Here is a 19,932-nt window from a genome sequence, read left to right on the forward strand (position 1 = left end):
GAAAAACATCGCGGGGTGGTGCGCATTGTAGGGTGTGTAACATTACATTCACTAGTAGGAGTGAAAAAAACATCACGGGGTGGTGTGCATTGTATGAGTGTGTAACATTACATTCACTAGTAGGAGTGAGAAAAACATCACGGGGTGGTGTGAATTGGAGGGTCTGAATTAGGATACGCAGTGAGTGGCAATGTAGGATGGAGAAAAGCACCGCGGGGTGGTCAGCATGGGGAGGTCAGGGAACATGCAGTGGCAATGTAGGATAGGTTTCTGAAAAACATCGCTGGGTGGTGCGCATTGTATGGGTGTGTAACATTACATTCACTAGTAGGAGTGAGAAAAACATCACGGGGTGGTGTGAATCGGAGGCTCTGAATTAGGATAGGTTGTGAGTGGCAATGTCGGATGGAGAAAAGCACCGCGGGGTGGTCAGCATGGGGAGGTCAGGGAACATGCAGTGGCAATGTAGGATAGGTTTCTGAAAAACATCGCGGGGTTGTGCGCATTGTATGTGTGTGTAACATTACATTCACTAGTAGGAGTGAGAAAAACATCACGGGGTGGTGTGCATTGTATGGGTGTGTAACATTGCATTCACTAGTAGGAGTGAGAAAAACATCACGGGGTGGTGTGAATCGGAGGGTCTGAATTAGGATAGGTTGTGAGTGGCAATGTCGGATGGAGAAAAGCTCCGCGGGGTGGTCAGCATGGGGAGGTCCTGGAACATGCAGTGGCAATGTAGGATAGGTTTCTGAAAAACGTCGCGCGTTGGTGCACATTGTAAGGGTGTGTAACATTACATTCACTAGTAGGAGTGAGAAAAACAACGGGGTGGTGTGAATCGGAGGGTCTGAATTAGGATAGGCAGTGAGTGGCAATGTAGGATGGAGGAAATCACCGCGGGGTGGTCAGCATGGGGAGATCAGGGAACATGCAGTGGCAATGTAGGATAGGTTTCTGAAAAACATCGCGCGGTGGTGCGCATTGTATGGGTGTGTAACATTACATTCACTAGTAGGAGTGAGAAAAACATCACGGGGTGGTGTGAATCGGAAGGTCTGAATTAGGATAGGCAGTGAGTGGCAATGTAGGATGGAGAAAAGCACCGCGGGGTGGTCAGCATGGCGAGGTCTGGGAGCATGCAGTGGCAATGTAGGATAGGTTTCTGAAAAACATCGCGGGGTGGTGCGCATTGTATGGGTGTGTAACATTACATTCACTAGTACGAGTGAGAAAAACATCACGGGGTGGTGTGAATCGGAGGGTCTGAATTAGGATAGGCAGTGAGTTGCAATGTACGATGGAGTAAAGCACCGCGGGGTGGTCAGCATGGGGAGGTAAGGGAACATGCAGTGGCAATGTATGATAGGTTTCTTAAAAACATCGAGGGGTGGTGCGCATTGTGTGGGTGTGTAAATTTACATTCACTAGTAGGAGTGAGAAAAACATCACTGGGTGGTGTAAATTGGAGGGTCTGAATTAGTGGAGGCAGTTAGTGGCAATGTAGGATGGAGAAAAGCACTGAGGGGTGGTCAGGATGGATAGGTCACGGAACATGCAGTGGCAATGTAGGATAGGTTTGTGAAAAACATCGCGGGGTGGTGCGCATTGTATGGGTGTGTAACATTACATTCACTAGTAGGAGTGAGAAAAACAGCACGGTGTGGTGCGCATTGTATGGGTGTGTAACATTGCATTCACTAGTAGGAGTGAGAAAAACATCACGGGGTGGTGTGAATCGGAGGGTCTGAAATAGGAGAGGAAGTGAGAGGCAATGTAGGATGGAGAAAAGCACCTCGGGGTGGTCAGCATGGGGAGGTCAGAGAACATGCAGTGGAAATGTAGGATAGGTTTCTGAAAAATACCGCGGGGTGGTGCGCACTGTATGGGAATGTAACATTACATTCACTAGTTGGAGTGAGAAAAACATCACGGGGTGGTGTGAATCGGAGGGTCTGAATTAGTATAGGCAGTCTGTGTCAATGTAGGATGGAGGAAAGCACCGCGGGGTGGTCAGCATGGGGAGGTCAAGGAACATGCAGTGGCAATGTAGGATAGGTGTCTGAAAAACATCGCGGGGTGGTGCGCATTGTATGGTTATGTAGCATTACATACACTAGTAGGAGTGAGACAAACATCACGGGGTGGTGTGAATGGCAGGGTCTGAATTAGTGGAGGCAGTGAGTGGCAATGTAGGATGGAGAAAAGCACTGAGGGGTTGTCAGGATGGATAGGTCAGGGAACATGCAGTGGCAATGTAGGATAGGTTTCTGAAAAACATCGCGGGGTGGTGCGCATTGTATGGGTGTGTAACATTACATTCACTAGTAGGAGTGAGAAAAACATCACGGGGTGGTGTGAATCGGATGGTCTGAATTAGGATAGGCAGTGAGTGGCAATGTAGGATGGAAAAAAGCACCGCGGGGTGGTCAGCATGGGGAGGTCAGGGAACATGCAGTGGCAATATACGATAGGTTTCTGAAAAACATCGCGGAGTGGTGTGCATTGTATGGGTGTGTAACATTACATTCACTAGTAGGAGTGAGAAAAATATCATGGGGTGGTGTGAATCGGAGGGTCTGAATTAGGATTGGCAGTGAGTGGCAATGTAGGATGGAGAAAAGCACTGCGGGGTGGTCAGCATTTGGAAGTCAGGGAACATGCAGTGGCAATGTAGGATAGTTTTCTGAAAAAACATCGCAGGGTGGTGCGCATTTTATGGGTGTGTAACATTACATTCACTAGTAGGAGTGAGAAAAACATCGCGGGGTGGTGTGAATCGGAGTGTCTGAATTAGGATAAGCAGTGAGTGGTAAAGTAGGATGGAGAAAAGCACCACGGGGTGGTCAGCATGGGGAGGTCAGGGAACATGCAGTGGCAATGTAGCATAGGTTTCTGAAAAAAATCGTGGGGTGGTGCGCATTGTATGGGTGTGTAACATTACATTCACTACTAGGAGTGAGAAAAACATCACGGGGTGGTGTTAATCGGAGGGTCTGAATTAGGATAGGCAGTGAGTAGCAATGTAGGATGGAGAAAAGCTCCACGGGGTGGTCAGCATGGAGAGGTCCTGGAACATGCAGTGGCAATGTAGGATAGATTTCTGAAAAACATCGAGGGGTGGTGCGCATTGTATTGGTGTGTAAATTTACATTCACTAGTAGGAGTGAGAAAAACATCACTGGGTGGTGTGAATTGGAGGGTCTGAATTAGTGGAGGCAGTTAGTGGCAATGTAGGATGGAGAAAAGCACTGAGGGGTGGTCAGGATGGATAGGTCACGGAACATGCAGTGGCAATGTAGGATAGGTTTGTGAAAAACATCGCGGGGTGGTGCGCATTGTATGGGTGTGTAACATTACATTCACTAGTAGGAGTGAGAAAAACATCACGGGGTGGTGCGCATTGTATGGGTGTGTAACATTGCATTCACTAGTAGGAGTGAGAAAAACATCACGGGGTGGTGTGATTCGGAGGGTCTGAAATAGGAGAGGCAGTGAGTGGCAATGTAGGATGGAGAAAAGCACCTCGGGGTGGTCAGCATGGGGAGTTCAGAGAACATGCAGTGGAAATGTAGGATAGGTTTCTGAAAAACACCGCGGGGTGGTGCGCACTGTATGGGAGTGTAACATTTCATTCACTAGTAGGAGTGAGAAAAACATCACGGGGTGGTGTGAATCGGAATGTCTGAATTAGTATAGGCAGTGAGTGGCAATTTAGGATGGAGGAAAGCACCGCGGGGTGGTCAGCATGGGGAGGTCAAGGAACATGCAGTGGCAATGTAGGATAGGTTTCTGAAAAACATCGCGGGGTGGTGCGCATTGTATGGTTATGTAGCATTACATTCACTAGTAGGAGTGAGACAAACACCACGGGGTGGTGTGAATTGCAGTTTCTGAATTAGTGGAGGCAGTGAGTGGCAATGTAGGATGGAGAAAAGCACTGAGGGGTGGTCAGGATGGATAGGTCAGGGAACATGCAGTGGCAATGTAGGATAGGTTTCTGAAAAACATCGCGGGTTGGTGCGCATTGTAGGGTGTGTAACATTACATTCACTAGTAGGAGTGAAAAAAACATCACGGGGTGGTGTGCATTGTATGAGTGTGTAACATTACATTCACTAGTAGGAGTGAGAAAAACATCACGGGGTGGTGTGAATTGGAGGGTCTGAATTAGGATACGCAGTGAGTGGCAATGTAGGATGGAGAAAAGCACCGCGGGGTGGTCAGCATGGGGAGGTCAGGGAACATGCAGTGGCAATGTAGGATAGGTTTCTGAAAAACATCGCTGGGTGGTGCGCATTGTATGGGTGTGTAACATTACATTCACTAGTAGGAGTGAGAAAAACATCACGGGGTGGTGTGAATCGGAGGCTCTGAATTAGGATAGGTTGTGAGTGGCAATGTCGGATGGAGAAAAGCACCGCGGGGTGGTCAGCATGGGGAGGTCAGGGAACATGCAGTGGCAATGTAGGATAGGTTTCTGAAAAACATCGCGGGGTTGTGCGCATTGTATGTGTGTGTAACATTACATTCACTAGTAGGAGTGAGAAAAACATCACGGGGTGGTGTGCATTGTATGGGTGTGTAACATTGCATTCACTAGTAGGAGTGAGAAAAACATCACGGGGTGGTGTGAATCGGAGGGTCTGAATTAGGATAGGTTGTGAGTGGCAATGTCGGATGGAGAAAAGCTCCGCGGGGTGGTCAGCATGGGGAGGTCCTGGAACATGCAGTGGCAATGTAGGATAGGTTTCTGAAAAACGTCGCGCGTTGGTGCACATTGTAAGGGTGTGTAACATTACATTCACTAGTAGGAGTGAGAAAAACAACGGGGTGGTGTGAATCGGAGGGTCTGAATTAGGATAGGCAGTGAGTGCCAATGTAGGATGGAGGAAATCACCGCGGGGTGGTCAGCATGGGGAGATCAGGGAACATGCAGTGGCAATGTAGGATAGGTTTCTGAAAAACATCGCGCGGTGGTGCGCATTGTATGGGTGTGTAACATTACATTCACTAGTAGGAGTGAGAAAAACATCACGGGGTGGTGTGAATCGGAAGGTCTGAATTAGGATAGGCAGTGAGTGGCAATGTAGGATGGAGAAAAGCACCGCGGGGTGGTCAGCATGGCGAGGTCTGGGAGCATGCAGTGGCAATGTAGGATAGGTTTCTGAAAAACATCGCGGGGTGGTGCGCATTGTATGGGTGTGTAACATTACATTCACTAGTAGGAGTGAGAAAAACATCACGGGGTGGTGTGAATCGGAGGGTCTGAATTAGGATAGGCAGTGAGTTGCAATGTACGATGGAGTAAAGCACCGCGGGGTGGTCAGCATGGGGAGGTAAGGGAACATGCAGTGGCAATGTAGGATAGGTTTCTTAAAAACATCGAGGGGTGGTGCGCATTGTGTGGGTGTGTAAATTTACATTCACTAGTAGGAGTGAGAAAAACATCACTGGGTGGTGTAAATTGGAGGGTCTGAATTAGTGGAGGCAGTTAGTGGCAATGTAGGATGGAGAAAAGCACTGCGGGGTGGTCAGCATTGGGAAGTCAGGGAACATGCAGTGGCAATGTAGGATAGTTTTCTGAAAAACATCGCGGGGTGGTGCGCATTGTATGGGTGTGTAACATTACATTCACTAGTAGGAGTGAGAAAAACATCGCGGGGTGGTGTGAATCGGAGTGTCTGAATTAGGATAAGCAGTGAGTGGTAAAGTAGGATGGAGAAAAGCACCGCGGGGTGGTCAGCATGGGGAGGTCAGGGAACATGCAGTGGCAATGTAGCATAGGTTTCTGAAAAAAATCGTGGGGTGGTGCGCATTGTATGGGTGTGTAACATTACATTCACTACTAGGAGTGAGAAAAACATCACGGGGTGGTGTTAATCGGAGGGTCTGAATTAGGATAGGCAGTGAGTAGCAATGTAGGATGGAGAAAAGCTCCGCGGGGTGGTCAGCATGGAGAGGTCCTGGAACATGCAGTGGCAATGTAGGATAGGTTTCTGAAAAACATCGAGGGGTGGTGCGCATTGTATTGGTGTGTAAATTTACATTCACTAGTAGGAGTGAGAAAAACATCACTGGGTGGTGTGAATTGGAGGGTCTGAATTAGTGGAGGCAGTTAGTGGCAATGTAGGATGGAGAAAAGCACTGAGGGGTGGTCAGGATGGATAGGTCACGGAACATGCAGTGGCAATGTAGGATAGGTTTGTGAAAAACATCGCGGGGTGGTGCGCATTGTATGGGTGTGTAACATTACATTCACTAGTAGGAGTGAGAAAAACATCACGGGGTGGTGCGCATTGTATGGGTGTGTAACATTGCATTCACTAGTAGGAGTGAGAAAAACATCACGGGGTGGTGTGAATCGGAGGGTCTGAAATAGGAGAGGCAGTGAGTGGCAATGTAGGATGGAGAAAAGCACCTCGGGGTGGTCAGCATGGGGAGGTCAGAGAACATGCAGTGGAAATGTAGGATAGGTTTCTGAAAAACACCGCGGGGTGGTGCGCACTGTATGGGAGTGTAACATTTCATTCACTAGTAGGAGTGAGAAAAACATCACGGGGTGGTGTGAATCGGAATGTCTGAATTAGTATAGGCAGTGAGTGGCAATGTAGGATGGAGGAAAGCACCGCGGGGTGGTCAGCATGGGGAGGTCAAGGAACATGCAGTGGCAATGTAGGATAGGTTTCTGAAAAACATCGCGGGGTGGTGCGCATTGTATGGTTATGTAGCATTACATTCACTAGTAGGAGTGAGACAAACATCACGGGGTGGTGTGAATTGCAGGGTCTGAATTAGTGGAGGCAGTGAGTGGCAATGTAGGATGGAGAAAAGCACTGAGGGGTGGTCAGGATGGATAGGTCAGGGAACATGCAGTGGCAATGTAGGATAGGTTTCTGAAAAACATCGCGGGGTGGTGCGCATTGTATGGGTGTGTAACATTACATTCACTAGTAGGAGTGAAAAAAACATCACGGGGTGGTGCGCATTGTATGAGTGTGTAACATTACATTCACTAGTAGGAGTGAGAAAAACATCACGGGGTGGTGTGAATCGGAGGGTCTGAATTAGGATACGCAGTGAGTGGCAATGTAGGATGGAGAAAAGCACCGCGGGGTGGTCAGCATACGGAGGTCAGGGAACATGCAGTGGCAATGTAGGATAGGTTTCTGAAAAACATCGCTGGGTGGTGCGCATTGTATGGGTGTGTAACATTACATTCACTAGTAGGAGTGAGAAAAACATCACGGGGTGGTGTGAATCGGAGGGTCTGAATTAGGATAGGTTGTGAGTGGCAATGTCGGATGGAGAAAAGCACCGCGGGGTGGTCAGCATGGGGAGGTCAGGGAACATGCAGTGGCAATGTAGGATAGGTTTCTGAAAAACATCGCGGGGTTGTGCGCATTGTATGGGTGTGTAACATTACATTCACTAGTAGGAGTGAGAAAAACATCACGGGGTGGTGTGCATTGTATGGGTGTGTAACATTGCATTCACTAGTAGGAGTGAGAAAAACATCACGGGGTGGTGTGAATCGGAGGGTCTGAATTAGGATAGGTTGTGAGTGGCAATGTCGGATGGAGAAAAGCTCCGCGGGGTGGTCAGCATGGGGAGGTCCTGGAACATGCAGTGGCAATGTAGGATAGGTTTCTGAAAAACGTCGCGCGTTGGTGCACATTGTAAGGGTGTGTAACATTACATTCACTAGTAGGAGTGAGAAAAACAACGGGGGGTGTGAATCGGAGGGTCTGAATTAGGATAGGCAGTGAGTGGCAATGTAGGATGGAGGAAATCACTGCGGGGTGGTCACCATGGGGAGGTCAGGGAACATGCAGTGGCAATGTAGGATAGGTTTCTGAAAAACATCGCGCGGTGGTGCGCATTGTATGGGTGTGTAACATTACATTCACTAGTAGGAGTGAGAAAAACATCACGGGGTGGTGTGAATCGGAAGGTCTGAATTAGGATAGGCAGTGAGTGGCAATGTAGGATGGAGAAAAGCACCGCGGTGTGGTGAGCATGGGGAGGTCAAGGAACATGCAGTGGCAATGTAGGATAGGTTTGTGAAAAACATCGCGGGGTTGTGCGCATTGTATGGGTGTGTAACATTACATTCTCTAGTAGGAGTGAGAAAAACATCACGGGGTGGTGTGAATCGGATGGTCTGAATTAGGATAGGTTGTGAGTGGCAATGTCGGATTGAGAAAAGCACCGCGGGGTGGTCAGCATGGGGAGGTCAGAAAACATGCAGTGGTAATGTAGGATAGGTTTCTTAAAAACATCGAGGGGTGGTGCGCATTGTGTGGGTGTGTAAATTTACATTCACTAGTAGGAGTGAGAAAAACATCACTGGGTGGTGTGAACTGGAGGGTCTGAATTAGTGGAGGCAGTTAGTGGCAATGTAGGATGGAGAAAAGCCCTGAGGGGTGGTCAGGATGGATAGGTCACGGAACATGCAGTGGCAATGTAGGATAGGTTTGTGAAAAACATCGCGGGGTGGTGCGCATTGTATGGGTGTGTAACATTACATTCTCTAGTAGGAGTGAGAAAAACATCACGGGGTGATGTGAATCAGAGGGTCTGAATTAGTATAGACAGTCAGTGTCAATGTAGGATGGAGGAAAGCACCGCGGGGTGGTGAGTATGGGGAGGTCAAGGAACATGCAGTGGCAATGTAGGATAGGTTTCTGAAAAACTTCGCGGGGTGGTGCGCATTGTATGGTTATGTAGCATTACATTCACTAGTAGGAGTGAGACAAACATCACGGGGTGGTGTGAATTGCAGGGTCTGAATTAGTGGAGGCAGTGAGTGGCAATGTAGGATGGAGAAAAGCACTGAGGGGTGGTCAGGATGGATAGGTCAGGGAACATGCAGTGGCAATGTAGGATAGGTTTCTGAAAAACATCGCGGGGTGGTGCGCATTGTATGGGTGTGTAACATTACATTCACTAGTAGGAGTGAAAAAAACATCACGGGGTGGTGCGCATTGTATGAGTGTGTAACATTACATTCACTAGTAGGAGTGAGAAAAACATCACGGGTTGGTGTGAATCGGAGGGTCTGAATTAGGATACGCAGTGAGTGTCAATGTAGGATGGAAAAAGCACCTCGGGGTGGTCAGCATGGGGAGGTCAGAGAACATGCAGTGGAAATGTAGGATACCTTTCTGAAAAACATCGCGGGGTGGTGCGCATTGTATGGGTGTGTAACATTACATTCACTAGTAGGAAAGAAAAAACATCACGGGCTGGTGCGCATTGTACGAGTGTGTAACATTGCATTCACTAGTAGGAGTGAGAAAAACATCACGGGGTGGTGTGAATTGGAGGGTCTGAATTAGGATACGAAGTGAGTGGCAATGTAGGATGGAGAAAAGCACCGCGGGGTGGTCAGCATTGGGAAGTCAGGGAACATGCAGTGGCAATGTAGGATAGTTTTCTGAAAAACATCGCGGGGTGGTGCGCATTGTATCGGTGTGTAACATTACATTCACTAGTAGGAGTGAGAAAAACATCGCGGGGTGGTGTGAATCGGAGGGTCTGAATTAGGATAAGCAGTGAGTGGTACAGTAGGATGGAGAAAAGCACCGCGGGGTGGTCAGCATGGGGAGGTCAGGGAACATGCAGTGGCAATGTAGCATAGGTTTCTGAAAAAAATCGTGTGGTGGTGCGCATTGTATGGGGGTGTAACATTACATTCACTAGTAGGAGTGAGAAAAACATCACGGGGTGGTGTGAATCGGAGGGTCTGAATTAGGATAGGCAGTGAGTGGCAATGTAGGATGGAGAAAAGCACTGCGGGGTGGTCAGCATTGGGAAGTCAGGGAACATGCAGTGGCAATGTAGGATAGTTTTCTGAAAAACATCGCGGGGTGGTGCGCATTGTATCGGTGTGTAACATTACATTCACTAGTAGGAGTGAGAAAAACATCATGGGGTGGTGTGAATCGGAGGGTCTGAATTAGGTTACGCAGTGAGTGTCAATGTAGGATGGAGAAAAGCACCGCGGGGTGGTCAGCATGGGGAGGTCAGGGAACATGCAGTGGCAATGTAGGATAGGTTTCTGAAAAACATCGCCGGGTGGTGCGCATTGTATGGGTGTGTAACATTACATTCACTAGTAGGATTGAGAAAAACATCATGGGGTGGTGTGAATCGGAGGGTCTGAATTAGGATAGGCAGTGATTTGCAATGTAGGATGGAGAAAAGCACCGCGGGGTGGTCAGCATGGGGAGGTCAGGGAACATGCAGTGGCAATATACGATAGGTTTCTGAAAAACATCGCGGAGTGGTGTGCATTGTATGGGTGTGTAACATTACATTCACTAGTAGGAGTGAGAAAAACATCACGGGGTGGTGTGAATCGGAGGGTCTGAATTAGGATAGGTTGTGAGTGGCAATGTCGGATGGAGAAAAGCACCGCGGGGTGGTCAGCATGGGGAGGTCAGGGAACATGCAGTGGCAATGTAGGATAGGTTTCTAAAAAACATGGCGGGGTGGTGCGCATTGTATGGGTGTGTAACATTACATTCACTAGTAGGAGTGAGAAAAATATCACGGGGTGGTGCGCATTGTATGGGTGTGTAACATTGCATTCACTAGTAGGAGTGAGAAAAACATCACGGGGTGGTGTGAATCGGAGGGTCTGAATTAGGAGAGGCAGTGAGTGGCAATGTAGGATGGAGAAAAGCACCTCGGGGTGGTCAGCATGGGGAGGTCAAGGAACATGCAGTGGCAATGTAGGATAGGTTTCTGAAAAACATCGCGGGGTAGTGCGCATTGTATGGTTATGTAGCATTACTTTCACTAGTAGGAGTGAGACAAACATCACGGGGTGTTGTGAATTGCAGGGTCTGAATTAGGTTACGCGGTGAGTGTCAATGTAGGATGGAGAAAAGCACCGCGGGGTGGTCAGCATGGGGAGGTCAGGGAACATGCAGTGGCAATGTAGGATAGGTTTCTGAAAAACATCGCCGGGTGGTGCGCATTGTATGGGTGTGTAACATTACATTCACTAGTAGGATTGAGAAAAACATCACAGGGTGGTGCGCATTGAATGGGGGTGTAACATTACATTCACTAGTAGGAGTGAGAAAAACATCACGGGGTGGTGTGAATTGGAGGGTCTGAATTAGGATACGAAGTGAGTGGCAATGTAGGATGGAGAAAAGCACCGCGGGGTGGTCAGCATTGGGAAGTCAGGGAACATGCAGTGGCAATGTAGGATAGTTTTCTGAAAAACATCGCGGGGTGGTGCGCATTGTATCGGTGTGTAACATTACATTCACTAGTAGGAGTGAGAAAAACATCGCGGGGTGGTGTGAATCGGAGGGTCTGAATTAGGATAAGCAGTGAGTGGTACAGTAGGATGGAGAAAAGCACCGCGGGGTGGTCAGCATGGGGAGGTCAGGGAACATGCAGTGGCAATGTAGCATAGGTTTCTGAAAAAAATCGTGTGGTGGTGCGCATTGTATGGGGGTGTAACATTACATTCACTAGTAGGAGTGAGAAAAACATCACGGGGTGGTGTGAATCGGAGGGTCTGAATTAGGATAGGCAGTGAGTGGCAATGTAGGATGGAGAAAAGCACTGCGGGGTGGTCAGCATTGGGAAGTCAGGGAACATGCAGTGGCAATGTAGGATAGTTTTCTGAAAAACATCGCGGGGTGGTGCGCATTGTATCGGTGTGTAACATTACATTCACTAGTAGGAGTGAGAAAAACATCATGGGGTGGTGTGAATCGGAGGGTCTGAATTAGGTTACGCAGTGAGTGTCAATGTAGGATGGAGAAAAGCACCGCGGGGTGGTCAGCATGGGGAGGTCAGGGAACATGCAGTGGCAATGTAGGATAGGTTTCTGAAAAACATCGCCGGGTGGTGCGCATTGTATGGGTGTGTAACATTACATTCACTAGTAGGATTGAGAAAAACATCATGGGGTGGTGTGAATCGGAGGGTCTGAATTAGGATAGGCAGTGATTTGCAATGTAGGATGGAGAAAAGCACCGCGGGGTGGTCAGCATGGGGAGGTCAGGGAACATGCAGTGGCAATATACGATAGGTTTCTGAAAAACATCGCGGAGTGGTGTGCATTGTATGGGTGTGTAACATTACATTCACTAGTAGGAGTGAGAAAAACATCACGGGGTGGTGTGAATCGGAGGGTCTGAATTAGGATAGGTTGTGAGTGGCAATGTCGGATGGAGAAAAGCACCGCGGGGTGGTCAGCATGGGGAGGTCAGGGAACATGCAGTGGCAATGTAGGATAGGTTTCTAAAAAACATGGCGGGGTGGTGCGCATTGTATGGGTGTGTAACATTACATTCACTAGTAGGAGTGAGAAAAACATCACGGGGTGGTGCGCATTGTATGGGTGTGTAACATTGCATTCACTAGTAGGAGTGAGAAAAACATCACGGGGTGGTGTGAATCGGAGGGTCTGAATTAGGAGAGGCAGTGAGTGGCAATGTAGGATGGAGAAAAGCACCTCGGGGTGGTCAGCATGGGGAGGTCAAGGAACATGCAGTGGCAATGTAGGATAGGTTTCTGAAAAACATCGCGGGGTAGTGCGCATTGTATGGTTATGTAGCATTACTTTCACTAGTAGGAGTGAGACAAACATCACGGGGTGTTGTGAATTGCAGGGTCTGAATTAGGTTACGCAGTGAGTGTCAATGTAGGATGGAGAAAAGCACCGCGGGGTGGTCAGCATGGGGAGGTCAGGGAACATGCAGTGGCAATGTAGGATAGGTTTCTGAAAAACATCGCCGGGTGGTGCGCATTGTATGGGTGTGTAACATTACATTCACTAGTAGGATTGAGAAAAACATCACAGGGTGGTGCGCATTGAATGGGGGTGTAACATTACATTCACTAGTAGGAGTGAGAAAAACATTACGGGTTGGTGTGAATCGAAGGGTCTGAATTAGCATAGGCAATGAGTGGCAATGTCGGATGGAGAAAAGCACCGCGGGGTGGTCAGCATGGGGAGGTCAGGGAACATGCAGTGGCAATGTAGGATAGGTTTCTAAAAAACATGGCGGGGTGGTGCGCATTGTATGGGTGTGTAACATTACATTCACTAGTAGGAGTGAGAAAAACATCACGGGGTGGTGCGCATTGTATGGGTGTGTAACATTGCATTCACTAGTAGGAGTGAGAAAAACATCACGGGGTGGTGTGAATCGGAGGGTCTGAATTAGGAGAGGCAGTGAGTGGCAATGTAGGATGGAGAAAAGCACCTCGGGGTGGTCAGCATGGGGAGGTCAAGGAACATGCAGTGGCAATGTAGGATAGGTTTCTGAAAAACATCGCGGGGTAGTGCGCATTGTATGGTTATGTAGCATTACTTTCACTAGTAGGAGTGAGACAAACATCACGGGGTGTTGTGAATTGCAGGGTCTGAATTAGTGGAGGCAGTGAGTGGCAATGTAGGATGGAGAAAAGCACTGAGGGCTGGTCAGGATGCATAGGTCAGGGAACATGCAGTGGCAATGTAGGATAGGTTTCTGAAAAACATCGCGGGGTGGTGCGCATTGTATGGGTGTGTAACATTACATTAACTAGTAGGAATGAAAAAAACATCACGTGGTGGTGCGCATTGTATGAGTGTGTAACATTACATTCACTAGTAGGAGTGAGAAAAACATCGCGGGGTGGTGTGAAACGGAGGGTCTGAATTAGGATAAGCAGTGAGTGGTAAAGTAGGATGGAGAAAAGCACCGCGGGGTGGTCAGCATGGGGAGGTCAGGGAACATGCAGTGGCAATGTAGGATAGGTTTCTGAAAAACATCGCGGGGTGGTGCGCATTGTATGGGTGTGTAACAATACATTCACTAGTAGGAGTGAGAAAAACATCGCGGGGTGGTGTGAAACGGAGGGTCTGAATTAGGATAAGCAGTGAGTGGTAAAGTAGGATGGAGAAAAGCACCGCGGGGTGGTCAGCATGGGGAGGTCAGGGAACATGCAGTGGCAATGTAGCATAGGTTTCTGAAAAAAATCGTGGGGTGGTGCGCATTGTATGGGTGTGTAACATTACATTCACTAGTAGGAGTGAGAAAAACATCACGGGGTGGTGTTAATCGGAGGGTCTGAATTAGGATAGGCAGTGAGTAGCAATGTAGGATGGAGAAAAGCTCCGCGGGGTGGTCAGCATGGGGAGGTCCTGGAACATGCAGTGGCAATGTAGGATAGGTTTCTGATAAACATCGCGCGTTGGTGCACATTGTAAGGGTGTGTAACATTACATTCACTAGTAGGAGTGAGAAAAACAACGGGGTGGTGTGAATCGGAGGGTCTGAATTAGGATAGGCAGCGAGTGGCAATGTAGGATGGAGGAAATCACCGCGGGGTGGTCAGCATGGGGAGGTCAGGGAACATGCAGTGGCAATGTAGGATAGGTTTCTGAAAAACATCGCGCGGTGGTGCGCATTGTATGGGTGTGTAACATTACATTCACTAGTAGGAGTGAGAAAAACATCACGGGGTGGTGTGAATCAGAAGGTCTGAATTAGGATAGGTTGTGAGTGGCAATGTCGGATGGAGAAAAGCACCGCGGGGTGGTCAGCATGGGGAGGTCAGGGAACATGCAGTGGCAATGTAGGATAGGTTTCTTAAAAACATCGAGGGGTGGTGCGCATTGTGTGGGTGTGTAAATTTACATTCACTAGTAGGAGTGAGAAAAACATCACTGGGTGGTGTGAATTGCAGGGTCTGAATTAGTGGAGGCAGTAAGTGGCAATGTAGGATGGAGAAAAGCACTGAGGGGTGGTCAGGATGGATAGGCCACGGAACATGCAGTGGCAATGTAGGATAGGTTTCTGAAAAACATCGCGGGGTGGTGCGCATTGTATGGGTGTGTAACATTACATTCACTAGTAGGAGTGAAAAAAACATCACGGGGTGGTGCGCATTGTATGAGTGTGTAACATTACATTCACTAGTAGGAGTGAGAAAAACATCACGGGGTGGTGTGAATCGGAGGGTCTGAATTAGGATACGCAGTGAGTGGCAATGTAGGATGGAGAAAAGCACCGCGGGGTGGTCAGCATGGGGAGGTCAGGGAACATGCAGTGGCAATGTAGGATAGGTTTCTGAAAAACATCGCGGGGTGGTGCGCATTGTATGGGTGTGTAACATTACATTCACTAGTAGGAGTGAGAAAAACATCACGGGGTGGTGTGAATCGGAGGCTCTGAATTAGGATAGGTTGTGAGTGGCAATGTCGGATGGAGAAAAGCACCGCGGGGTGGTCAGCATGGGGAGGTCAGGGAACATGCAGTGGCAATGTAGGATAGGTTTCTGAAAAACATCGCGGGGTTGTGCGCATTGTATGGGTGTGTAACATTACATTCACTAGTAGGAGTGAGAAAAACATAACGGGGTGGTGTGCATTGTATGGGTGTGTAACATTGCATTCACTAGTAGGAGTGAGAAAAACATCGCGGGGTGGTGTGAATCGGAGTGTCTGAATTAGGATAAGCAGTGAGTGGTAAAGTAGGATGGAGAAAAGCACCGCGGGGTGGTCAGCATGGGGAGGTCAGGGAACATGCAGTGGCAATGTAGCATAGGTTTCTGAAAAAAATCGTGGGGTGGTGCGCATTGTATGGGTGTGTAACATTACATTCACTACTAGGAGTGAGAAAAACATCACGGGGTGGTGTTAATCGGAGGGTCTGAATTAGGATAGGCAGTGAGTAGCAATGTAGGATGGAGAAAAGCTCCGCGGGGTGGTCAGCATGGAGAGGTCCTGGAACATGCAGTGGCAATGTAGGATAGGTTTCTGAAAAACATCGAGGGGTGGTGCGCATTGTATTGGTGTGTAAATTTACATTCACTAGTAGGAGTGAGAAAAACATCACTGGGTGGTGTGAATGGAGGGTCTGAATTAGTGGAGGCAGTTAGTGGCAATGTAGGATGGAGAAAAGCACTGAGGGGTGGTCAGGATGGATAGGTCACGGAACATGCAGTGGCAATGTAGGATAGGTTTGTGAAAAACATCGCGGGGTGGTGCGCATTGTATGGGTGTGTAACATTACATTCACTAGTAGGAGTGAGAAAAACATCACGGGGTGGTGCGCATTGTATGGGTGTGTAACATTGCATTCACTAGTAGGAGTGAGAAAAACATCACGGGGTGGTGTGAATCGGAGGGTCTGAAATAGGAGAGGCAGTGAGTGGCAATGTAGGATGGAGAAAAGCACCTCGGGGTGGTCAGCATGGGGAGGTCAGAGAACATGCAGTGGAAATGTAGGATAGGTTTCTGAAAAACACCGCGGGGTGGTGCGCACTGTATGGGAGTGTAACATTTCATTCACTAGTAGGAGTGAGAAAAACATCACGGGGTGGTGTGAATCGGAATGTCTGAATTAGTATAGGCAGTGAGTGGCAATGTAGGATGGAGGAAAGCACCGCGGGGTGGTCAGCATGGGGAGGTCAAGGAACATGCAGTGGCAATGTAGGATAGGTTTCTGAAAAACATCGCGGGGTGGTGCGCATTGTATGGTTATGTAGCATTACATTCACTAGTAGGAGTGAGACAAACATCACGGGGTGGTGTGAATTGCAGGGTCTGAATTAGTGGAGGCAGTGAGTGGCAATGTAGGATGGAGAAAAGCACTGAGGGGTGGTCAGGATGGATAGGTCAGGGAACATGCAGTGGCAATGTAGGATAGGTTTCTGAAAAACATCGCGGGGTGGTGCGCATTGTATGGGTGTGTAACATTACATTCACTAGTAGGAGTGAAAAAAACATCACGGGGTGGTGCGCATTGTATGAGTGTGTAACATTACATTCACTAGTAGGAGTGAGAAAAACATCACGGGGTGGTGTGAATCGGAGGGTCTGAATTAGGATACGCAGTGAGTGGCAATGTAGGATGGAGAAAAGCACCGCGGGGTGGTCAGCATACGGAGGTCAGGGAACATGCAGTGGCAATGTAGGATAGGTTTCTGAAAAACATCGCTGGGTGGTGCGCATTGTATGGGTGTGTAACATTACATTCACTAGTAGGAGTGAGAAAAACATCACGGGGTGGTGTGAATCGGAGGGTCTGAATTAGGATAGGTTGTGAGTGGCAATGTCGGATGGAGAAAAGCACCGCGGGGTGGTCAGCATGGGGAGGTCAGGGAACATGCAGTGGCAATGTAGGATAGGTTTCTGAAAAACATCGCGGGGTTGTGCGCATTGTATGGGTGTGTAACATTACATTCACTAGTAGGAGTGAGAAAAACATCACGGGGTGGTGTGCATTGTATGGGTGTGTAACATTGCATTCACTAGTAGGAGTGAGAAAAACATCACGGGGTGGTGTGAATCGGAGGGTCTGAATTAGGATAGGTTGTGAGTGGCAATGTCGGATGGAGAAAAGCTCCGCGGGGTGGTCAGCATGGGGAGGTCCTGGAACATGCAGTGGCAATGTAGGATAGGTTTCTGAAAAACGTCGCGCGTTGGTGCACATTGTAAGGGTGTGTAACATTACATTCACTAGTAGGAGTGAGAAAAACAACGGGGGGTGTGAATCGGAGGGTCTGAATTAGGATAGGCAGTGAGTGGCAATGTAGGATGGAGGAAATCACTGCGGGGTGGTCACCATGGGGAGGTCAGGGAACATGCAGTGGCAATGTAGGATAGGTTTCTGAAAAACATCGCGCGGTGGTGCGCATTGTATGGGTGTGTAACATTACATTCACTAGTAGGAGTGAGAAAAACATCACGGGGTGGTGTGAATCGGAAGGTCTGAATTAGGATAGGCAGTGAGTGGCAATGTAGGATGGAGAAAAGCACCGCGGTGTGGTGAGCATGGGGAGGTCAAGGAACATGCAGTGGCAATGTAGGATAGGTTTGTGAAAAACATCGCGGGGTTGTGCGCATTGTATGGGTGTGTAACATTACATTCTCTAGTAGGAGTGAGAAAAACATCACGGGGTGGTGTGAATCGGATGGTCTGAATTAGGATAGGTTGTGAGTGGCAATGTCGGATTGAGAAAAGCACCGCGGGGTGGTCAGCATGGGGAGGTCAGAAAACATGCAGTGCTAATGTAGGATAGGTTTCTTAAAAACATCGAGGGGTGGTGCGCATTGTGTGGGTGTGTAAATTTACATTCACTAGTAGGAGTGAGAAAAACATCACTGGGTGGTGTGAACTGGAGGGTCTGAATTAGTGGAGGCAGTTAGTGGCAATGTAGGATGGAGAAAAGCCCTGAGGGGTGGTCAGGATGGATAGGTCACGGAACATGCAGTGGCAATGTAGGATAGGTTTGTGAAAAACATCGCGGGGTGGTGCGCATTGTATGGGTGTGTAACATTACATTCTCTAGTAGGAGTGAGAAAAACATCACGGGGTGATGTGAATCAGAGGGTCTGAATTAGTATAGACAGTCAGTGTCAATGTAGGATGGAGGAAAGCACCGCGGGGTGGTGAGCATGGGGAGGTCAAGGAACATGCAGTGGCAATGTAGGATAGGTTTCTGAAAAACTTCGCGGGGTGGTGCGCATTGTATGGTTATGTAGCATTACATTCACTAGTAGGAGTGAGACAAACATCACGGGGTGGTGTGAATTGCAGGGTCTGAATTAGTGGAGGCAGTGAGTGGCAATGTAGGATGGAGAAAAGCACTGAGGGGTGGTCAGGATGGATAGGTCAGGGAACATGCAGTGGCAATGTAGGATAGGTTTCTGAAAAACATCGCGGGGTGGTGCGCATTGTATGGGTGTGTAACATTACATTCACTAGTAGGAGTGAAAAAAACATCACGGGGTGGTGCGCATTGTATGAGTGTGTAACATTACATTCACTAGTAGGAGTGAGAAAAACATCACGGGTTGGTGTGAATCGGAGGGTCTGAATTAGGATACGCAGTGAGTGTCAATGTAGGATGGAAAAAGCACCTCGGGGTGGTCAGCATGGGGAGGTCAGAGAACATGCAGTGGAAATGTAGGATAGCTTTCTGAAAAACATCGCGGGGTGGTGCGCATTGTATGGGTGTGTAACATTACATTCACTAGTAGGAAAGAAAAAACATCACGGGCTGGTGCGCATTGTATGGGGGTGTAACATTACATTCACTAGTAGGAGTGAGAAAAACATCACGGGGTGGTGTGAATCGGAGGGTCTGAATTAGGATAGGCAGTGAGTGGCAATGTAGGATGGAGAAAAGCACTGCGGGGTGGTCAGCATTGGGAAGTCAGGGAACATGCAGTGGCAATGTAGGATAGTTTTCTGAAAAACATCGCGGGGTGGTGCGCATTGTATCGGTGTGTAACATTACATTCACTAGTAGGAGTGAGAAAAACATCATGGGGTGGTGTGAATCGGAGGGTCTGAATTAGGTTACGCAGTGAGTGTCAATGTAGGATGGAGAAAAGCACCGCGGGGTGGTCAGCATGGGGAGGTCAGGGAACATGCAGTGGCAATGTAGGATAGGTTTCTGAAAAACATCGCCGGGTGGTGCGCATTGTATGGGTGTGTAACATTACATTCACTAGTAGGATTGAGAAAAACATCATGGGGTGGTGTGAATCGGAGGGTCTGAATTAGGATAGGCAGTGATTTGCAATGTAGGATGGAGAAAAGCACCGCGGGGTGGTCAGCATGGGGAGGTCAGGGAACATGCAGTGGCAATATACGATAGGTTTCTGAAAAACATCGCGGAGTGGTGTGCATTGTATGGGTGTGTAACATTACATTCACTAGTAGGAGTGAGAAAAACATCACGGGGTGGTGTGAATCGGAGGGTCTGAATTAGGATAGGTTGTGAGTGGCAATGTCGGATGGAGAAAAGCACCGCGGGGTGGTCAGCATGGGGAGGTCAGGGAACATGCAGTGGCAATGTAGGATAGGTTTCTAAAAAACATGGCGGGGTGGTGCGCATTGTATGGGTGTGTAACATTACATTCACTAGTAGGAGTGAGAAAAACATCACGGGGTGGTG

This window comes from Cavia porcellus, unplaced genomic scaffold (assembly GCF_034190915.1).
Source record: "Cavia porcellus strain 051 isolate PalLab524CR breed Dunkin Hartley unplaced genomic scaffold, mCavPor4.1 scaffold_16, whole genome shotgun sequence".
Taxonomy (NCBI): Eukaryota; Metazoa; Chordata; class Mammalia; order Rodentia; family Caviidae; genus Cavia; species Cavia porcellus.